At 46.7% G+C, this 18,732-nt stretch overlaps 3 non-coding genes across 3 annotated transcripts; 1 reads left to right on the top strand and 2 right to left on the bottom strand.

The window, feature by feature from the left end:
• Positions 1-15,031: 15,031 nt before the first annotated feature.
• TRNAN-GUU (transfer RNA asparagine (anticodon GUU)) lies at positions 15,032-15,105 on the bottom strand. The gene has a single exon. It is a non-coding gene; the product is annotated as a tRNA-Asn (tRNA).
• Positions 15,106-18,323: 3,218 nt separating this feature from the next.
• On the top strand, positions 18,324-18,416 carry TRNAI-UAU (transfer RNA isoleucine (anticodon UAU)). The gene is given in 2 exon segments: positions 18,324-18,361; positions 18,381-18,416. It is a non-coding gene; the product is annotated as a tRNA-Ile (tRNA).
• A 148-nt stretch (positions 18,417-18,564) lies between these two features.
• On the bottom strand, positions 18,565-18,637 carry TRNAV-AAC (transfer RNA valine (anticodon AAC)). The gene has a single exon. It is a non-coding gene; the product is annotated as a tRNA-Val (tRNA).
• Between the last annotated feature and the right edge of the window lie 95 nt (positions 18,638-18,732).

The raw sequence follows: 18,732 nt of genomic DNA on the forward strand, positions 1-18,732 counted from the left end.
TAATGCGATGCGGGGTCAGCGGGCGGCGGGGTGATGCGATGCGGGGTCAGCGGGCGGCGGCGTGATGCGATACGGCGCGGGGTCATCGGGCGGCGGGGTGATGCGATGCGGCGCTGCGGGGTCACCGGGCGGCGGCAGCTGATGTCCGGGTGCAGGGATCCTTTGGGTGGTGGCGGCGCGGCGTTCGGGCAGCGTGGGTGCCGGCGGGCTGTCAACCATCCGGAATCACGGGCACTTTCCTGATGTACATCAGGAAAGTGCCCGTGATTCCGGCGCCCCCATAGCCTTCTATGGGGGCGTCCGGAACGGAATTCCGGACAAAAATAGGACATGTCCTATTTTTTCCGGATATATTTTCCGGAACGGACACCCTTCCGGAAAAATCCGGAAGGGTGTCCGTGACCAATTAAAGTCTATGGGTCCGGAAATCCGTCCGGATTTCCTGATAGGAAATCCGGATGGTTTTTCCGGACGTGTGAAGGGGGCCTAAGAGAGTCTGTGAGTGTGTAAGAGAGTGTGATGTTCATCCAACTCACCTGTTGTGATCTTGTTGCCAGTAGAGAGGAGCGAATTTACAGCACAAACTTATGCTGGGTTTACACGGAGCGATAATTGGCCCGAGCGTACGATTAACGATGTCGGAGTAACAATTTTTTTATCATAACGATCAGCGTTTAGAGTGTACGATATATCGTACGGAAAAATCGTTTTGCGATCGTTTTAAGACTCCGCTCATCCGCAGCACGGCCCCACGGTCAACCGCGGCCCCCTGCGCCGTCCCGATCGCAACCAGCGTCGCTCCGATCGCCACCCCCGCTGCCGGTGCCACTCCGATTGCCCCGCCGCAGCGGCGGGGGGGGGCCATCGTAGCAGCGGCGGCAGGGGGGGGGCAATCAGGGCGACGGCGGCGGCGATCGGGGTGGCGGGGGTAGCGATCGAGCCGACGCAGGGGGCTGCGGATGAGCGGGGGCCGGGCTGCGGGTAAGTGGGGGGCCATATGATTGAACTAGACCAGATTCCTTCTCCTGGCTCATATGACTCAGTAGTTCACTGATCAGCTCCCTCATACATTCACTGTGAGTCAGTTCCTGTAACTACCACAGGTGTCACTGCTGAGCACAGTCTTAGGCACTTAAAGGAGTCAGGGCACCTTTTCCCTTATAGCAGAGTGGAGCAGCAGAAACGTGCTGGGCCCAATGGGGAAACTCAAACATCAGGAAAAACATATAAACATGGGGTAGAATCATTGCTTACCTGTTTCCCCAGTTATAAAATAAAAAAATTTGTTTGATTTTGGGTCTTAGTTGTGTAGTTTGTGGTTGTACTTCCTGATTGAGCAGTACTACAGTTCCCAGAATGCTTTGCTTTCCTTCACCTCTTTATCACAGCGCTCCCACTGTGCCTACTCCCCTCCCCCAGCACTCCTCACAGTTTACAGTCCAAAGCAGTTGAAGAACATCCCATTTACTTTCCATTACGCAGTGAGGTGAGGTTGCAGCACCTGCTGCATTCATTCCCTGTCTGTTCTTTATGTTGCATTATTCAGAACAAGGCAGCATGCTGTAATCATGTCTTAGGGTAAATTCACATGGGCGGATCCGCCGGGAGTCTCACACACGAAATCCGCAGCTAATCCGCAATACACGTATTATTCTTATTATTATTAATACATGTATTGCGGATGAGCTGCGGACTTCGTGCGTGAGACTCCCGGCAGATCCGCCCGTGTGAATTTACCCTTACTCTCACTATATATATATATATACACACACACACACACACACACACACACACACACACGGTGGTCTAAAATTAGGTGGACAGTATGTGTAATAGGTTTATAAAGGGGAAGATTTATCAAACATGGTGTAACATCAAACTGGCTCTGTTGCCGCTAGCAACCAATCAAATTCCACAGACTCTTTGGAAAATGAAAGGTGGAATATGATTGGTTGCTAGGGGCAACTGAGCCAGTTCAACTTTACACCATGTTTGATAAATCTCCCCCATCCTATCCCTATTACACATACTGTCCACCTACTTTTGGACCACCCTTAGTATATACATACCTGTGTAACTGATAGGGAGGTGTTGATGTAGGCTGGAAAAGACTGGCCAGACATGATGACATCACTCAGGAGGTGGGGCTAGAGCTCAGAGAGAGATCCAGCCAAGCCTCCTATGACATCAGAGGATGATGCATTGTCTTGAGAAAGAGGGAGGAGCTGAGGAACTGGAGACAATACACATTGTGGAGTTCTTCTATTACCTGTCAGGGGAGAACATTAAATGCTAAAAACTATAATCAATGCTAAAAATAGTTTTATTGGTTAGGGCCCTATTACACGGAGTGATAATCTGCCGAATAAGAACGATTCGGAAGATTATTGCTCCATGTAATAAAGACAACTATCATCAGCTGATAAGGTCCTATACCTGAAGTCATCAGTCATCGCTGCATCACTACGTGTAATAGCAATGCATGGCCGACGACTGATGACTGTGTAGAGAAAATGTAAAAAAAAAAATACTTACCTGACCAAGCTCCAGATTCTTCTACAAGTTCCTTGGTATCATACTGGCTTCTACCCGCAGCCGCTGTGAGAACTGCAGAGGCGGCCTCTGAAGTGTCAGGTGGCTCAGCCAATCACTGGCCGAGACAGTGATTGGCTGAACGGAGGCCAGTGATTGGCTGAGCAGCCTCTGCAGTTCTCACGGCAGCTACAGGATCGGGCAGAAGCCAGTATGATACCCTGGAGCGGGTAGACGTGCAGTGGCCTAGGGTGCTGGATGCTGGTGTTTTTAGGGCAACTTGCCACGGTGGCCAGGAGTGATAATACCTACCCCCAGACATCGGACCTTTCTAGAACGGGTGTGAGGTGCAGGTGCGGCATAAGTGATGACAGAGTCCCGACTTAACCAGTAGTTTAACTTTACTTGAAAACAGCTTCAGTGTAATACAAAATATAAAAACAATACTGCTCACAGGTGCTAGCGCAAAACATATAGTACTTATTTAGACGGACTCTTGTAGTAGAAAGAACTTGTTTGCAAAGGTAGTGTAGGGGCCATATAGGAGCCCTTGTGTAAGTAGTAACAGTACTCTGCCGGGATGTGTTGAAGATAATATACCTGGTGAAAGAATCCTCGTACTCACGTTTAGACAAACTTCGGATATGTGACCGCCTAGAGCTAACGGATATCTGTCTCTGCATGGCGCTAACTAGTGAAGGTTTCCCCATGTAGTTGAGTGTAATGTCAGTAAAGTACTTCAGCTTAGTGCACTTTTGCTTTACTAGGGATGAGTCCCTCTTCCTTCGCTTAGGGGGTGACTGTCCTTACTAAGGGGATCCACAACGTAGACAAGGGTGGTCCTGGTTTCCGGTTGCCACTATCCTCTGGTTTCTGGTTGCCACTATCCTTATATAGGGCCATGTGACAGGAAGTGTAGGTGAGAGAGAAGAGAGTGTGGTGTACAGAGTGTAGACACAGTTAGGCAAAACATACAAACAAGGCTAAACCTTTCCCATATACTGCAGCTGCGCACAGGGGGAGTGAGACACCTAGTGGCTGGAGTGGAAATGTTAGAAAAATGCTTTAAAATATATCATAAAAGGTTAAATTGATTTCTTATAATATGGATTATTAACCCCTTAGTGACCACCGATACGGCTTTTTACGGCGGTCACTAAGGGTCCTTATTTTGCTGCCATCAGCTTTTTACAGTGATGGCAGAGAATAAGGCTGCGGGGCCGGGACGGCCCCCACCCCATCCCCCCAGCTACCGGAGGTAGCTGAGGGGTTGGGGCAGTGTGTGGGGTCCGTCCCGCCCCCCCCCCCCCTTACCGACGATCGCCGCTATAAACGTTATAGCGGCGGCCGTCGGTAAAGGAGATTACCGGTGCCGCCGCTGCTTTTCATCTCCCCCCGCCATGAATCCACGGTGGGGGGAGATGAAATAAGTGTCCCCTCAGACCCCAGATCAGCCCCCCCTAGTAGGGAATCACTAACCCCCCTCCCCCGGCGGCCATCATTTCCAAGATGGCCGCCGCCATCCCTACGAACAAACAATGTTTGTTCGCAGGGATGGAAAAGTTTAAATGAATGAAAGCCTATGCTCTCCGCCACCGGAGGTAGCGGAGAGCATGGGGCAGTCATCGGGGACCCCCCTGTGGGGTCCCGGTACAAGCGATCAGCGGTATATACTATATACCGCTGATCGCTTATACCATGTGCCGCCGGCACTTTTTATCCCCTGTCACCATGAATGATTGGTGACAGGGGATAAAAAGTGATGTCCCCCCACCCCCCAAGTCGCCCCCCCACCCCCCCTGTCACCCCTGTCCCCCAGTCACCCCCCCCCCCCTTCCCCATATACTCACCTGATCCTGGAGCTCCGTCCTCCTCGACGTCCTGGCTGGTTATGAAGTGCGCATGCGCTTAACAACCAGCCAACTCTGGAAAATTTAAAGTGACAGAGACCAATTTGGTCTCTGTCACTGAACTATGATTACTGAGATAGAAAATATCACAGTAATCATAGTAATACAGTGAAAATGAATGTATAAAGTACAAAAAGTGACAAACATACAAAAAAATAAAACACACACTTTTTATTATAGTAATAATTGCAGTTTACTCCCAAATTACCCCTAACCCCCCCCCAGATTACCCGTAACCAACGCACGTTGCCCGTAACCACCGCACGTTGCCCGTAACCACCGCACGTTGCCCATAACCACCGCACGTTGCCCGTAACCACTGCACATTGCCCGTAACCACCCCAAATTGCCAGTGACCCCCTCCAGATTGCCCGTAAACACCCCAAATTACATTTACCAACCCCAGATTACCTATAAGCACTTCAGTTTAGCAGTAACAATCCCAGATTGTCTGTAACACTTCCAGGTTGCACATAACCCCCCCAGGTTTCCCGTAATCACGCCAGATTACATGTAACCCCCCCAGATTGCACGTAACCACCACACGTCGCCTCTGACCACGCCACGATGCCTCTGACCACCACACGTTGCCTCTGACCACCGCACGTTGCCTCTGACCACCGAACGTTGCCTCTGACCACACCACGATGCCTCTGGCCACGCCACGGCGCTTCTGACCACCCCAAATTGCCAATGACCCCCTCCAGATTGCGGTGCCCATGCCAGATTACAGGTATCCACCCCAGATTACCTATAAGAACTTCAGTTTATCCGTAACCACCCCACGTTGCCCGTATCCACCCCAGATTGTCTGTAAACACTGCAGGTTGCCCGTAACCACCCCAGATTGTCTGTAAGCACAGCAGGTTGCCCATAACCAGCCCACGTTGCCCGTAACCACCCCAGATTGTCTGTAAGCACAGCAGGTTGCCCATAACCAGCCCACGTTGCCCGTAACCACCCTACGTTGCCTTTGACCACCTCACGTCGCCTCTGACCACGCCACGTCGCCTCTGACCACGCCACATCGCCTCTGACCACGCCACGTCGCCTCTGACCACCGCAGGTTGCCTCTGACCACTGCATGTTGCCTCTGACCACCCCAAATTGCCAATGACCCCCTCCAGATTGCGGTAACCATGCCAGATTACCCACCCGAGATTACCTATAAGCACTTCAGTTTATCCGTAACCACCCCACATTGCCCGTAACCACCCCAGATTGTCTGTAACCACAGCAGGTTGCCCGTGACCACCTCATGTTGTCCGTAACCACCCCAGATTACCTGTAACCACCTCAGGTTGCCCATAACCACCCCAGGTTGCCCGTAACCACCCCACATTACCTGTAATTTCATTTTTTTTATTTTATTTTAGTAACTGCGCTATTCTAATAACCATTACTAGCTGCGGTTTTGCTCCAGTAAATTGGCGCTCCCTTCCTTCTGAGCCCTGCTGTGTGCCCATACAGTGGTTTATGCCCACATATGGGGTACCGTTTTACTCAGGAGAACCTGAGTTACAGATTTTGGGGTACGTTTTCTCTCCTTTTCCTCGTCAAATTGAGAAATTTCAAACTAAACCAACATATTATTGGAAAAATTCGAGTTTTTCATTTTTACTGGCCAATTTTGAATACTTTGCTCTAATACCTGTGGGGTAAAAATGGTCACCACACCCCAAAATGAATTCTCTGAGGGGTGTACTTTCCAAAATGGAGTGACTTATTGGGAGATTTTACTCTGCTGGCACTACAGGGGCACTGCAAACGGACCTGGCGCTCAGAAACTTCTTCAGCAAAATCTGCATTGAAAAAGCTAATTGGCGCTCCTTTCCTTCTGAGCCCTCCTGTATGCCCATGCAGTGGTTTATGCCCACATATGAGGTACCTTTTCACTCAGGAGAACCTGCGTTACAAATTTTGGGGTACTTTTTTTCTCTTGTTCCTCATAAAATTGAGAAATTTCAAACTAAAAGAACATAATATTGGAAAAAATTGAGTTTTTCATTTTTACTGTCTAATTTTGAATACTTTCCTCTAATACCTATGGGGTCAAAATGCTTACCACACCCCAAAATGAATTTTTTGAGGGGTGCACTTTCCAAAATGGGGTGACTTATGGCGAGATTTTACTCTGATGGCACTACAGGGGCACTGCAAACGCACCTGGCGCTCGGAAACTTCTGCAGCAAAATCTGCATTGAAAAAGCTAATTGGCGCTCCTTCCCTTCTGAGCCCTCCTGTGTGCCCATACAGTGGTTTACGCCCACATATGGGGTACCATTGTACTCAGGAGAACCTGCGTTACAAATTTTGGGGTACTTTTTTTCTCTTGTTCCTCGTGAAATTGAGAAATTTCAAACTAAACAAACATATTATTGGAAGAATTCGAGTTTTTCATTTTTACTGTCTTCTTTTGAATACTTTCCTGTAATACCTGTGGGGTCAAAATGGTCACCACACACCAAGATGAATTCTTTGAGGGGTGCACTTTCCAAAATGGGGTGACTTATGGGGGTTTTTCTCTCTGCTGACACTACAGGGGCACTGCAAACGCACCTGGCGCTCAGAAACTTCTTCAGCAAAATCTGCATTGGAAAAGCTAATTGGCACTCCCTTCCTTCTGAGCCCTGCTGTGTGCCCATACAGTGGTTTACGCCCACATATGGGGTACCGTTGTACTCAAGAGAACCTGCGTTACAAATTTTGGGGTGCTTTTTCTCAAATTTTCCTTTTGAAAATGAGAAACTTTAATCTAAACGTATATATTATTGGAAAATTTTAATTTTCCATTTTTTTTACTGCCTAATTGTGAATACTTTCCTCCAGCCCCTGTAGGGTTAAAATGCTCATTATACCCCTAGATTAATTCTTTAAGGTGTCTAGTTTCCAAAATGGGGTCACTTATGGGGGTTTTCAGGATACTAGACTTCTAAATCCATTTAAAAAAAGAACTGGTCCCTAAAAAAAAATCAGTTTTGGAAACTTTCACGAAAATGTGATAATTTGCTGATGAATTTCTAAGCCCCATAACACCCTAAAAAAGTAAAATATGTTTATGAAATGAAGCCAGAATAAAGAAGACATATTGGTAATGTGACTTAGTAACTAATTTATGTGCTACGACTTTCTTTTTTTAGAAGCAGAGAATTTCAAAGTTCATAAAATGCAAATTTTTTTTAATTTTTCATGATATTTTGATGTTTTTCACAAAAAAACACACAAAGTAGTGACCAAATTTTGCCACTAACATAAAGTGCCATATGTGACGAAAAAACTATCTCAGAATCTCTAGCATACGTTAAAGCATCACTGAGCTATAAGAGCATAAAGTGAGACAGGTCAGATTTTGAAAAATTAGCCTGGTCATTAAGGCCCAAACTAGCTGCAGCACGAAGGGGTTAATATACTCATTGATATGTACTGCTTAAAATAGGTAAATGTACCAGGAGGAAGTCACAGTTAGGGAATGTGCGATAAAGAAAGAGAAAAAATTATTTGGTGTATCACCACCTGTACCTTAGCTCCTCTGGACAGCCGTCCTTTGTGTCTCCGGACTCTTTAAGAGAAAGAAATCCCCGAGGTCTGGTCATCAATCCATAACTTTTTTTATTCAGGGTGCTGGTACAAACAATGCTCACAAGGCTGTTTCATTCACCCAGCGTCCACCTGTTGTCCTGCGAACGTTTCGGAGGATAAGCTCCTCCTTCCTCATGCGCGAGGACGTAACGGGTGGGAGTTCAATATATGAGAAAAAGCATTAACTCTTTATAGCACATACCATTTAACAATTCATTTTTGCAATTCATATATCACTCGCATGATCCTTTCTGAAGGAGAACCATATTCTAATACATTTATAGAAACACTCGAAAACTGCAAGTTTCATTCAGACCTTTAGGACTCAATGTCTCAAGCTCTGTGATCCAATACGCCTCTCGTTGGAGTAACCGTCTGCGGTTCTCCTCACTGCTGTTACTAACCTCAAGTTGTTCTATAACTTGCCACCTTAAGTCACAAATATTGTGTCTATATTCAAAGAAATGGCGTGCGACCGTAGTCTCGCCAAACTCACCCTTTCCTTCTTCTTTCTTATCCTTTACTACATTAAATCTTCTGATGGCCGATTTATGTTCATTTAAACGAACCTTGATCTGTCTGCTAGTTTGACCAATATACCCAATGCCGCAAGGGCATTTAAGTAGATAGATCACATTAGTATCATTGCATGTATGAAAACCTTTAATTACATATTTTTTTCCTTGTGTAGGGTGGGATAACTCACCACCTTTTATTATACTATTGCAATGTTGGCACTTCATGCATGCAAAGGTACCCTTCCTGGCGGCCGCCATGAATGTCTGTCTGCTCATTTTACGTTTCCTGATGTCGCTTCTAACTAGTTTATTCGCCAAGGATTTATTTTTCCTATAACCAAAAATGGGTTTCTCTCTGAATAGAGACCCATACTTAGGATCACTACTCAGTAAACCCCAATGTTTTAACACTGATTGTCTGATGAGTCTAAAATGTCTATCATAGGTCATACTGTACATCATCTTAATTTCCTTTTTCTCTTTCTTTTTCTTTCTCTTACGTACCTCACTTCTACTCATCTGTCCAACCTCCCTGCACGTCTTCTCAAGTTCATGTTTTTTATAGCCCCTCTATGAATTTTTTTGTTAACTTTCTTGCATTTTTATTATATCTCCTAAAGAGCTAGAAATCCTCCTAGCCCTAACATATTGAGATTTGGGCAAACTTTTGAACACATGTGGAGCATGTTGACTAGTTCTGTGTAGCATGTTATTTTTATCAGTCGGTTTAGAGTAGAGTGTGGTCTCAAATTTATCATTTTTCTTTCTAACCTCGACATCAAGGAAGTGAATAACATCCTTATCGTACTCCAACGAAAACTTAATCGATGGATGACATGAATTGATACCATTCACAAACTCTTGTAACTTTTGTTCACTTTCTGTCCACAACAAGCAGACATCGTCCACATAGCGCATCCATGTAGACGACTCTGGCAGGTTGTGCACTACGAATGATTCTTCAAAATTATACATAAAAATATTTGCAAGGCTAGGAGCCACCGATGAGCCCATGGAAACTCCATGCCGCTGCAAAAAATATTCATCGTAAAATCTGAAATAATTTTTGGATAGGACCAGGTCCAAAAGTCCCATCAAAAAACCAATAATTTTATTATCCAACATTGCGTTCTTGCAGCTTTGCTCTTGACCCAGGTGTTCTGAGGAGATTAGGGGTCTGGTCCAATCAGCTCCTGCACTGGACCTCTGGTCTCCTATATAGTGTCTGCCAGCCTGCCTCTCACTGCCGGATATTGAGCTTGTCTCTGCCTGGTTCTGTTTCTCTTGCTCTGTTTATTCTGACCCCTTTGCCTGTGTTTTTGACCATTCCTGCTAGCTGCCTGCCCCTGACCATATTGCCTGTTTATTGACCTTGCTTTTGGATTGTGATTCTGTACCGTGTTGCCCGATTGTTGTGACCCGGACTGTGGACTATTCTTTATTGTCTTTGTCTGTCTGTCTTGTCTTTGTGTCCCACCTAGCCAGTGCAGGGACCGCCGCCCAGTTGCTCGCCGCCATCTTAGGGCGGATTGTGGCAAATAGGTAGAGGACAGTGGGCGGGGCTAAGCTTAGGGCTCACTGTCTTGTATTGTCCTGCTGTCCGGTTCCTGACAGTACCTTTGCATGCATGAAGTGCCAACATTGCAATAGTATAATAAAAGGTGGTGAGTTATCCCACCCTACGCAAGGCAAAAAATATGTAATTAAAGGTTTTCATACATGCAATGATACTAATGTGATCTATCTACTTAAATGCCCTTGCGGCATGGGGTATATTGGTCAAACTAGCAGACAGATCAAGGTTCGTTTAAATTAGGGGTGGGGAACCTTTTCCATGTCGAGGGCCGGTCGGGCATTAATAAAATCATTCGAGGGCCGCATACCGTGTGCGGCAGTTAGTAGCGGGGGTTTGCAGCACCCAGGGCAAGGCAAAGTATTGTTCCCCTAGTTCCCCTGCTATTGTAGTTACCCCCCCCCCCCCCCCCCCCAGTGATGCCCCTTGTAGCCTAGTTAAGCCCCAAGTCATGTCCCTGGTGGCCTAGTTAACCCCCCCCAGTGATGCCTCTGGTAGGCCTAGTTAACCCCCATCAGTCATGTCCCAGGTGGCCTAGTTAACCCCCATCAGTCATGTCCCTGGTGGCCAAGTTAACCCCCATCAGTCATGTCCCTGGTAGCCTAGTTAACCCCCATCAGTCATGTCCCTGGTAGCCTAGTAAACCCCCATCAGTCATGTCCCAGGTGGACTAGTTAACCCCCATCAGTCATGTCCCAGGTGGACTAGTTAACCCCCATCAGTCATGTCCCTGGTGGACTAGTTAACCCCCATCAGTCATGTCCCTGGTAGCCTAGTTAACCCCCATCAGGCATGTCCCTGGTGGCCTAGTTAACCCCCATCAGGCATGTCCCTGGTGGCCTAGTTAACCCCCATCAGGCATGTCCCTGGTGGCCTAGTTAACCCCCATCAGTCATGTCCCTGGTGGCCTAGTTAACCCCCATCAGTCATGTCCCTGGTGGCCTAGTTAACCCCCATCAGGCATGTCCCTGGTGGCCTAATTAACCCCCATCAGGCATGTCCCTGGTAGCCTAGTTAACCCCCATCAGTCATGTCCCAGGTGGCCTAGTAAACCCCCATCAGGCATGTCCCAGGTGGCCTAGTTAACCTCCATCAGGCATGTCCCTGGTGGCCTAGATAACCTCCATCAGGCATGTCCCTGGTGGCCTAGATAACCCCCATCAGGCATGTCCCTGGTGGCCTAGTTAACCCCCATCAGGCATGTCCCTGGTGGCCTAGTTAACCCCCATCAGGCATGTCCCTGGTGGCCTAGTTAACCCCCATCAGGCATGTCCCTGGTGGCCTAGTTAACCCCCAAATAAAAAAAACAAAAACATCTCACTCACCTTACCTCCGCTCCCACGCGGCCCATGTCCTCTTCTGTCCCAGGTCCTCTGTGCCGGTCTTCTCCTGCAGGTGGCGCGCGATGAAATGACGTCATCGCGCATGGCCCGCAGGAGACTGAAGACACACGCCGCTCTGCTGGGGAAAAAGCCGGCATAGACAGCATCCTCCTGTGTCCGGCAGCTGTCACAGACACCGGAGGATGCTGTGTATGCCGGCTCCTTCCTCCTCCAGAGCGGCGCGCATCACAGGGGAGCTGCGGGCCGCATCGGGAGGTCTCAGGGGCCTAGTGCGGCCCGCGGGCCGGAGGTTCCCCACCCCTGGTTTAAATGAACATAAATCGGCCATCAGAAGATTTAATGTAGTAAAGGATAAGAAAGAAGAAGGAAAGGGTGAGTTTGGCGAGACTACGGTCGCACGCCATTTCTTTGAATATAGACACAATATTTGTGACTTAAGGTGGCAAGTTATAGAACAACTTGAGGTTAGTAACAGCAGTGAGGAGAACCGCAGACGGTTACTCCAACGAGAGGCGTATTGGATCACAGAGCTTGAGACATTGAGTCCTAAAGGACTGAATGAAACTTGCAGTTTTCGAGTGTCTCTATAAATGTATTAGAATATGGTTCTCCTTCAGAAAGGATCATGTGAGTGATATATGAATTGCAAAAATGAATTGTTAAATGGTATGTGCTATAAAGAGTTAATGCTTTTTCTCATATATTGAACTCCCAGCCGTTACGTCCTCGCGCATGAGGAAGGAGGAGCTTATCCTCCGAAACGTCCGCAGGACAACAGGTGGACGCTGGGTGAATGAAACAGCCTTGTGAGCATTTGTTTGTACCAGCACCCTGAATAAAAAAAGTTATGGATTGATGACCAGACCTCGGGGATTTCTTTCTCTTAAAGAGTCCGGAGACACAAAGGACGGCTGTCCAGAGGGGCTAAGGTACAGGTGGTGATACACCAAATAATTTTTTCTCACTATTATTCCTGAGACGTTGAATGTGTGGGACAGAGTGGAGGTCCCGAAAGTGAGAATCTATTGGAAATATATATAGTGCGGTTTTGCTGTTTTCTATACGATAAAGAAAGAGGTCATGTCAGGTGCGGGGTCCGGAGTGAGATTTAGGAGTCTGCTCATTGACACCTAGACAAACAGATTTCTTATCAGTATTTACCAGATATTGTAAAAATAGCTCTTTATTGTCTTAACTCTTATAAAAGCTAAGTACAATGTATCTTCCTCGGACGCCCCTTAGACCCTCAGTGGGTGTCGTCTCCTTGCCGGCAAGTAAAACAAATCTTAACTTAGCTTTGGTGTTTGTGGTCCTGATTGGTAAGAAAAAATATTCCTTACAGGAAATCCCACCTCACAGTACTGAGAGACACCTGACACCTGAGAGAGTTACTTTACCTGGCTGCACAGACATTGATATATATATATAACGAGATATATGTATATATACACAGACCTTGCTTCACGATAGCTGAGACGTAAATTCGATTTTCACAAAAAATCATTACAGGCGGGCGGTGTGGTAAAGTTTCAGGCGGGCGGTCCGGAGAGAGGTGCAGGGCACTGCAGAGATGCGGCGATGGCAGCCTTCAGAGTCGCGGCTGGCCTGCCCCCGCCTCTTACATGGCAGAGCCGCGGCTGGCCTGCATCCCGCTCCCCTCCCAGCCACACATGCAGGTCCCCGGTCTGTGTAGGAGACCGCAGGGACTGTAGAATAGGGTGATAGCGTCGCTGCGGGTCCTGGAGCTGTACAGCGGGATGGGGGTTTGCATGATCCCACTATACAGCTCCAGGACCCCCAGCGATGCGATCTCCTTATCCTGCAGTCCATGCGGCCTCCTACACAGACCGGGGACCTGCATGTGTGGCAGGGAGGGGAACATGTGTTCCAGGGTGAGAGGGGAGGAGGGTTATGTGCACTCCTGCTTTAGTCACCTCCCCAGTGCCCCAGTCACCCCTCAGTCACCTCCAGCTGCCCCAGTCCCCCTCAGCTGCCCTTAGCTGCCCCAGTCCCCCTCAGTCATCCCCAGCTGCCCCTGTCCCCCCCAGCTGCCCCAGCCACGCCTCATCTATTTCTGTACTACTACACCCCTCATCTATTTCTGTACTACTACACCCCTCATCTATTTCTGTACTACTAATACACCCCTCATCTATACCTGTACTACTACTAGACCCCCTCATCTATACCTGTACTACTACTACTACACCCCTCATCTATACCTGTACTACTACACCCCTCATCTATACCTGTACTACTACACCCCTCATCTATACCTGTACTACTACACCCCTCATCTATTCCTGTACTACTACACCCCTCATCTATTTCTGTACTACTACTAGACCCCTCATCTATTTCTGTACTACTACACCCCTCATCTATTTCTGTACTACTACTAGACCCCTCAACTATTTCTGTACTACTACTAGACCCCTCATCTATTTCTGTACTACTACTACACCCCTCATCTATACCTGTACTACTACACCCCTCATCTATTTCTGTACTACTTCTACTACACCCCTCATCTTTACCTGTACTACTACTACTACACCCCTCATCTATTCCTGTACTACTACTATACCCCTCATCAGTCCCTGTACTACTACTACACCCCTCATCTATACATGTACTACTACACCCCTCATCTATTTCTGTACTACTTCTACTACACCCCTCATCTTTACCTGTACTACTACTACTGCACCCCTCATCTATTCCTGTACTACTACTACACCCCTCATCTATTTCTGTACTACTACTACACCCCTCATCTATATCTGTACTACTACTACTACACCCCTCATCTTTACCTGTACTACTACTACACCCCTCATCTATTCCTGTACTACTACACCCCTCATCTATACCTGTACTACTACTACACCCCTCATCTATACCTGTACTACTACTACTACACCCCTCATCTATACCTGTACTACTACTATACCCCTCATCTATACCTGTACTACTACTACACCCCTCATCTATACCTGTACTACTACTACACCCCTCATCTATACCTGTACTACTACTACACCCCTCATCTATACCTGTACTACTACTACACCCCTTATCCACTATGCCTCAACTACTACTCCCTACCTAGATGGAGGCACAAAGAAGATCTCCTATACTATATGGGGGCAGAGGATTGGCACATCTTTAGGAAAAATACTTATATGGGGCACACAATGGGCTTGTCTACTACATGGGGGCACGGGGGAGCACTGTTACACTGGGAAGCAATACAGTTGTCTCAAATGTCATTACAATAGTATCTGACGCTGCAGGGAAAAAAATGTTCTGTTTATTTAGCAAAAAATAAATAAATTGAGATTTAAATCGAGAATCGTCTAAAATTAAAAAAAATTGGGATTTTATTTTCCGGCCAGATCGCCCAGCCCTACCTGGTATCTTCTCCTTTAGCAGGGCAGCTACAGTGCTAATACAGGAATCAGAGGACAAACAGCGAGGACTATTGCTTGGACTGTCTGTAATGTTCATTCTAATAATATTGCAGAATCTGTAGATCCTTATTATTCAAAAGCAAATAAGAAATGTAAAAGAGCGCGTCCCTGGGTGGGCTCGAACCACCAACCTTTCGGTTAACAGCCGAACGCGCTAACCGATTGCGCCACAGAGACAGCTGCAAGCACCTTATTACTGTACAGCAGCCGTCCGACTTTAATCACTATTTCACGGTTTATATATAGAACAAACCTACATAAAAGGTGAGTGAATTTGTAAATTACCCTTCATTATAGGGAGTTACAGTACAGCCTGTATTATACTCCAGAGCTGTATTCACAATTCTGCTGAATTCAAAGCTAAATCCCTCCAGGACTCCCCTGCTCATAAGATGTCTGTGAGGAGCTTTCTCTGGTTATTTGCTATATGGGAAGTAGTGTCCTATACACCAGGAGCTATATTCCTCAGTACAACATATGTAATATATATACACAGTGACCCCACCAGCAGAATAGTGAGTGCAGCTCTGGAGTATAATACAGGATGTAACTCAGGATCAGTAATGTAATGTATGTACACAGTGACCCCACCAGCAGAATAGTGAGTGCAGCTCTGGAGATAACAGGATGTAACTCAGGATCAGTACAGGATAAGTAATGTAATATATGTACACAGTGACCCCACCAGCAGAATAGTGAGTGCAGCTCTGGAGTATAATACAGGATCAGTAATGTAATGAATGTACACAGTGACCCCACCAGCAGAATAGTGAGTGCAGCTCTGGAGTATAATACAGGATGTAACTCAGGATCAGTAATGTAATGTATGTACACAGTGACCGCACCAGAAGAATAGTGAGTGCAGCTCTGGAGTATAATACAGGATCAGTAATGTAATGTAAGTACACAGTGACCCCACCAGCAGAATAGTGAGTGCAGCTCTGGAGTATAATACAGGATGTAACTCAGGATCAGTAATGTAATATATGTACACAGTGACCGCACCAGCAGAATAGTGACAATATGGGTCTGCAGTGGTAGGGCCACAGAACAAGAACAGGAATCCTGGTGCACATATCTCCATACATATGTCACATGTACCTGGCGTGCGGCTTGAGGAGTATAGCGTGCCATCCATCAGATGACTGCACCTCAGCAGCTCCTTATCTGTCACATAGTATCTGCAGAGTCGCCGTCCTTTGCCCATCACAAAGAGTCTATGAAGGAAATGTGCCAATATCAGGTTACACAGAAATCTATTTTAACAATCTGCGCAGTCACAAAACTAGCAAGTGACTAATTTTTACTGGAACGCACGCAACATTTCTAAATACATTTCTACTTAAAGGGATCCTGTCATCACATTCATGCTGACCGTAGCGGCAGCTTCTCCCCACCCCACCAGCCGTCATGGACAGGTCTCTTCATGTTTGATCCTTGTTCTCAAGAGCCCAGTGGTCAGAGCCCCCATAATCAGATACTTATCCCCAATCCTGTGGATAGGGGGTATGTGGTATAAGGCGGAACCCCTTTAACAGCCCTTCATGCCTTAGGGGTTAAAAATATAAATTGATTCACTCAGATGCCCAGTAAGTACAAGGAGAGGAGAGAGAATGAGATGTGTGACATTATATCTAACAGCTTAATAACAAGAAACAGCAAAAAAATAAAAAATAAAAAAAATGGTCGGGGCAGGAGGGTGGCGCCTTATCTATTGGCCGCACGCCTAACACAATGCGCCACGCTCCTGCAGAGGAAACGCTATTGTTCTCGTCTTGTGCCCAGTAGAAGGAATATTTCCTAATCAGTGTCTGATAGCTGCTAATAAGAATGTAATTACACTAACTATATAGGAGCAGAGTGACCCCTGCTGGCCTACTGGATTATTACAACTATTAGCATTTGCTTATATAGCACCATCTAGTGGCAGACAGGTTAGGTTCACACCATAATTTTGCCAAACAATTTAAGATGTTTTATAATACATATATTCCACCACTTCCCCATCTCAAAAAGACTGTTCTAAGTGCTACCTGACAGAAGATCCAGATAGACTGGACCACCAGCTTTTTTCTACTTAACTTTATAGCCTGTACTACAGATTGTACTCACATCAATGCATAACATGCACCTTATGGGGGTATTCTGACTTCTGCTGTTTGTTATTAAGGGGGACTCTGGCTGCTACTGTTTAGAGATGGATGGTATACTGTACTGTTTATAGGGGGATCCTGTAGTATTGTGTGAAACTCAGAGTTTATAGGGAGACCCCTGCAGGTATTGTTTATAAGTGACTCTGAACAATACTACCAACCCCCTTTAACAAAAACCATTATTTAAACAGGAAGTCAATTCACACATTCCCTTTAAGGATATTTATGTATTTTTAAGTAATACTGTCACGCTGTTTTGGGCAGGTGCCGTTCTTTAGTACCGTCAGGTACTGTGCCTGCTGTACCTTTTGAGAAAGGTGTTCGGATGCTTTAGGTGAAAAAGTGTTTTAAGGCTACAACGCATGCCGGATCTGCAGCGGATTTCATGCTGTGAAATCCGCTGTTGATCTATGGCCCGTTAAAGCAACTCTGTCCCCCCCAAACCGGTTGTACCTCCAGATAGCTGCTTTTAATCCAAGATCTGCCCTCAGTTCCATTGAATTAAATAAAGTGTAATACCGCACACAACCTCAGGACAGGAGTGGCACTATTTTTGAAAGGGGGGGGTGGGAAACAGCCATGGTTTTCTAATCCTAGACAATCCCTTTAAGAGGTTAAACCATTGATCACAGCTGTAGTCCAACAGGCGACTTCTCATATAAAGCTTCTGTATCCCAGAAGCTGTATATTCAACCAGACTGAAAAGAGGGGGAGGCACAGTAGGCCGCCTCCTAGGGCGCCATCGAGCTGGGGCACTATTTATAACATCAAGAGCCTCAACGATTTTGACAGCAGCAGGGCTGATCAGTGGGGGTCCCAGAGATGAGACTACTACCGATCAGGATTAGTACTGTCCAGCTAACGCAAAACTACAAGTCCCACGATGTCAGGGCATGCTGGGAGTTGTAGTTTTGCACATGAAGATTTATCAAACATAGTGTAAAGTGAAACTGACTCAGTTGCCCCTAGCAACCAATCAGATTCCACCTTTCATTCCTCACAGACTCTTTGGAAAATGAAAGGTGGAATCTGATTGGTTGCTAGGGGCAACTGAGCAAGTCTCACTTTACACCATGCAGCCAAAGCCTATCAGGGCATGCTGGGAGTTGTTGTTGTACAACAGCTGCGCCACTTCTGTCCAGCACAACAGACCAGTCAGGAAGTCACCCTCCCAGTAACACCACACGCTGCTCTCCCTCCTCTCCACTATGTCACCCGCTCCCCAGCACTGCTTTACCAGTTGCTCCAGTGGCGCAATCGGTTAGCGCGCGGTACTTATATGACAGTAACTGATGAGCGATGCCGAGGTTGTGAGTTCGAGCCTCACCTGGAGCACATTGTTTTACGGCACTGTCGTCACATCAGCTGATCCATCACTGCAGACACGTGACAATCTTCTGCGTTCTTTTAGCCATTTGTCTATATCGCATTGTCCGAACAAGCCAAGTTATTTTTCCCCCTATAAAAAAATAATAATTAAAAATGTTTCTGCCCGGTTTCGAACCGGGGACCTTTCGCGTGTTAGGCGAACGTGATAACCACTACACTACAGAAACTTCCATAGAAACCTAATGGTACTGCAGGGCTCTAGTGATGGGCGCTGTGGTCATGTGACTCATGAGTAATCTCGTGCTAATAGATGGAGCTGGGC

This window comes from Dendropsophus ebraccatus, chromosome 1 (genome assembly GCF_027789765.1).
Source record: "Dendropsophus ebraccatus isolate aDenEbr1 chromosome 1, aDenEbr1.pat, whole genome shotgun sequence".
Taxonomy (NCBI): Eukaryota; Metazoa; Chordata; class Amphibia; order Anura; family Hylidae; genus Dendropsophus; species Dendropsophus ebraccatus.